At 41.5% G+C, this 4,318-nt stretch overlaps 1 pseudogene; it reads right to left on the bottom strand.

Annotated features, from left to right (window-relative positions):
• Positions 1-1,731: 1,731 nt before the first annotated feature.
• LOC118624176 lies at positions 1,732-2,109 on the bottom strand (annotated as a pseudogene).
• Positions 2,110-4,318: the final 2,209 nt, after the last annotated feature.

Here is a 4,318-nt window from a genome sequence, read left to right on the forward strand (position 1 = left end):
CTCTCCCTAAGAAAAATATTTTTAAAAAATAAAATAAAACCTGTTTACTTTTCAGTGCCTCCTACAAAAATAATAAAAATTCATATCACTCCTAACCTGTAGAGCCAGCGCTGTGCCTTGTCCACTGTAGGTATGAAATAAATATTTGCTAAACCAGTGTTGAGTACCACGTCAGACGCTGGACGTGGAGGACTACGCATGCACTGAGACGTGCTGTCATCCAGCCCATACCAACTTCTCCATCTACTCACAAGGCCGTAGTCACAGGCGCCGCCGGTGTCCGGATACAGTGTGCCCACCCCCTCCCCGCTCCAGCAGAACGATCACTCTCATCCATCTCAGTTTAGCTCGTTAGGCAGTGGGAAAATAACGATGACACTTAAACAGTCAAGGGCCCATGAGATGGGGATTAAAAGGCACAACTGTTCATTTAAATTCTAGTTCCCTACTGTTCTTAAAAGCAAAATAGAGATTTGTTTTTGAAGTTATTTGGAAGACTTTTTAAAGTCCTAAGCAGTATGATTGGTAATACTGCCCTAACAGTATTTTTTATTATTATTCCTTAACAAAGAAAATAAATATTTTTAGTTCATCTTTGAGTAAGCATCTATCTGAAAACAGGCCATTGAGTTCTGCCCAATTGTGAAGAAATATTAAAAGCCATCAGATCAACTACAAAAGCTATAAATATCCAATTATCTATATTCACTGTAAGCGCCACAAATAATATACAAATAACTGAAAGATACTTATGAGGCATTAAGACTTTGAGAACCTGATTTCAATAAGCTACAAAGAAATGAAAATTAATTAAGAACTCCATACTTAACAGGAGGATTAAAATTTGCCAGGATCGGGCTCAATAGCACCATCTCAGCTTCCATTCTTGGTTTGGAAAGTCTATGAGAAATTGTGCCAACATTTGCCTATCAAGTAATGATGTTGTAGCCCGGCTGGTGTGGCTCAGTGGTTAAGCATTGTCCATGCACCAGGAGGTCACCAGTTTGATTCCCGTCAGGGCACATGCCTGGGTTCTGGGCTTGATCCCTGGTAGGGGGTGTACAGGAGGCAGCCAATCGATTTTTTCTCTCATTGATGTTTCTATCTCTCTTTCCTCTCTGAAGTCAATAAAAACACATTTTAAAAAAAGAAGAAAAAAATGATGCTCTATTGCAGAAGCACATGTTTTAAGACTATGCCAGGCTGGATGGACGTTGCCTGGGAAACTGGCTTCTCTTACAGCTAGAAGGGAGAGTGCTCCGGAGGCAAGAGGACTTTTAGAATTCTCTATCCCTGGCCTTGCTGTAGCTCTGCTTACCTGTCTTCTACCCACTGCCCAGTATGACCAGATTCTGTGTGGTCTCTGATTCCCTGATGTTTGCTTGAATTTGACTCCCTCACTGTCTAGATAGAAGTTAAAAACAAACAAACAATAACTGCAAAAGATGTTTGGTTTTACCAATATAGTTTTACCTCTACTTCCAATGTTTGGTTTTTAATATGTTTTTATTGATTTTTCTAGAGAGGAAAGGAGAGAGAGAGAAACATTGATGTGAGAGAAACATTGATTGGCTGCCTCCTGCAGGCCCCCTTTTGGAGATCAAACCTGCAACCCAGGCATGTGCCCTGATCAGGAATTGAACCAGGACTTCTCTGTCCATGGGATGACATTCAATCTACTGAGCAATACTAGCAGGCCTACAGTGTTTTTTTATTTTTTTTACAATTTTCCAACAAGTATTTTTTAGTTAAGCCATAATTCAGGATCCTAGGGTGGGATGTACCCAGGCCCCCCTTCACCTCCCTGGGAGAAGGATGGAGGACAGAGGACAGGTGAGGTGCAGCCAGTTCAGATCTTCCCAGGAAACGTGCCTTCTGCCCAGCGGTCATCCCATGCCGACACCCAGGATATAGGGCAAAGGGATTTGTACACGCCGGTACCATTTGCGCACAGAGACATCACCCCCTTTAGCAGTCATTGCCTTCTCACAGCGGTGGAAGTCCAGGTAATTCTGCCAACAGTTCCTGGTCTGGTTCTGGTTGGGGAAACAGCTGTCAAAAGGAGCAGTGCAGTAGTTCTTGATTCGGGTCTTGATGTCTTCTGCCATGTTGCTGACTCCTAAAGACGCCCCTGAAGCAGCTCGCAGCTCAATCCCTACAGTGGGTTTTTAAAGCCAATATTTAAAAAACAGGATATATCTCATTAGAATCTATATTTACAGCTTTAAAAAAAAAATGAAATAGCTGGCAATACTGAACCATATTTTCTCAAGAATCAATTTTCTAGAGCAGAGTGGCTACTGCTCACTAAAATAGCATGTGTTCTCCAGTTTGCCACAATCCCCTCTATTCCCTATTGCTCCAATACTGAGGCTAAACATTACTTTTCATTTACCACCATACTTTTACCAGTGATACCTCGGTTCTCGAACATAATTCGTTCCAGGAGGACGGTCGAGAACCAAATTGTTCGAGAACCGAAGCAATGAAACCCAATAGGAAATAATGGAAACTGGATTAATTCGTTCCAAGCCCCAGAAAATGCCTATTTACTGGCCTAATTTGTATATAATATGTAGAAAAACATAAGTCTCAACAAGAAATAAAAGTGTACAGTATGTCTAAGGGTTAAATTCAGTGTAAAGCGTGACTCTCTCCACAAAGCGTGACTCTCTCTCTGCACTCACACTCATGACGCAAGCAAGGCGCGCTGGGCCGAATGAACGCCATTCGGCTCAACTCGGCTCATCTCGGAAGTTCGAGTTCCAAATATTTGTTCGGATTCCAAGACAAAAGTTTCTCGAATCTCCTGGTCGAATACCGATTTGGTCAAAAGTCAAGGCGTTCGAGAACCGAGGTATCACTGTACTTGTTTTTCTCTTGTGGCAGAGAACTGTTTCTCTCTTCCTAGGATAAGTGACAAAACAAGAGACATAATAAGAGCTTTAAGAATTTCAAAACAATATATACAATATATAATTCTTAGAGGAAACAGAGACTATTTCTACATTTTTAACATACAAAGTGAGTGTACATAACAGAGAACAGACCCTGCTCATTTTTTCTTATATTTGTTATCTAACCTGTATAGCCATTGGAGTGTGGCAATTCCGGGGCTGGTTCTCAGACATTGGGGTATTCTTGGAATGTGTATTATGCTCCGGATTTCTCTTCATCCTAGCTTGCTGCCTAATTTCCTTAATCCACTCCTGCCTTCAGACCAGGAGAGGCCAGTCATACACCTAGAAAGTAAAGGTTCTGGTTGCTCCAACTGGTGCTCCTCACTTGCCTGCCTCACTGTCTGCAAATAAGCTGATTTCAATAGATGGGTCATAATATTTCCTTCTAATTTAGCAATAACTGCTATATATTCAGGGCTTTCAGTATAAAAGAAATCTGAATATCCTTCCTGTCTCCTCCCTAATCATTTCACCTTCCTTGTAATAGAGGTCATATATGGATTATGCTAGAATCATCATCTAATTTAGCCAATAGTTTATTTTTATTTTTATTGAAAAAGGAGAGGGAGGGAAAGAGGGAGAATAAAAAACAAAAACAAAACCACACTCCATAAATGTTAAGCATAATAATTGTCAATGGTTGGCATGAGGCCTAGGGTTTTTTGCTCTACCTCCTCTCTCCTTGGTAATTCCTTCAGCCTACTGGAGAAAAAGGTAAAAGTTCATTTCCATTTTCTGCATTCTCGCTTTATATGAATTTATTTTTAAAATACTAGAATTTTTAAAGGACCATATATGTTGGACAGGCAAGTGAAGAAATAGATCTTAGTGTGGTCATGGGTGCTGCTCTATCCCTACCTTCCACTGGGAACCCCCAAATGCCAACACCCCCAGGTGACCAGATGGCTTAGCTAGTGTCACTCCCGCCATGAGTCAATGGGTGTCTGAATGGGGAGGAACTTTTTGACAGACTCACCCAAAAAAAAACCCAGAGCTGGAGCCAACTTCATTGCATGGAAGTACAATGTTGGAAGGGGCTTCGAATGGGATGTGAGCAAATAGTGACCCAGAGCCTCAGAAGAGGTTCCCCGGGTGGTTTCCAGTGGAGGGCCTTCAGGGAAAAATCTTTTTAAGTAACAGGTGGCGCCCTATGGTCAAAACACCAAAAATTAAAGGCCTTTGGCCTGAAGGTGACAGACTGAGGGCTAAATTGGTTTAAGTCTTTGTCTCAAATATGTAAAATCAATGACTGATGTAATAGCAGTGTTGGTTTGAATAAGCATGTTGGATTGGTTGAAACTATGTGTAATGAGCTCCTGAAAGAGGAAGCCCTGAACCACCTCTACAGAGCAGTCTGA

The sequence above is a fragment of the Molossus molossus genome, unplaced genomic scaffold (assembly GCF_014108415.1).
Source record: "Molossus molossus isolate mMolMol1 unplaced genomic scaffold, mMolMol1.p scaffold_m16_p_10, whole genome shotgun sequence".
Classification (NCBI taxonomy): Eukaryota; Metazoa; Chordata; class Mammalia; order Chiroptera; family Molossidae; genus Molossus; species Molossus molossus.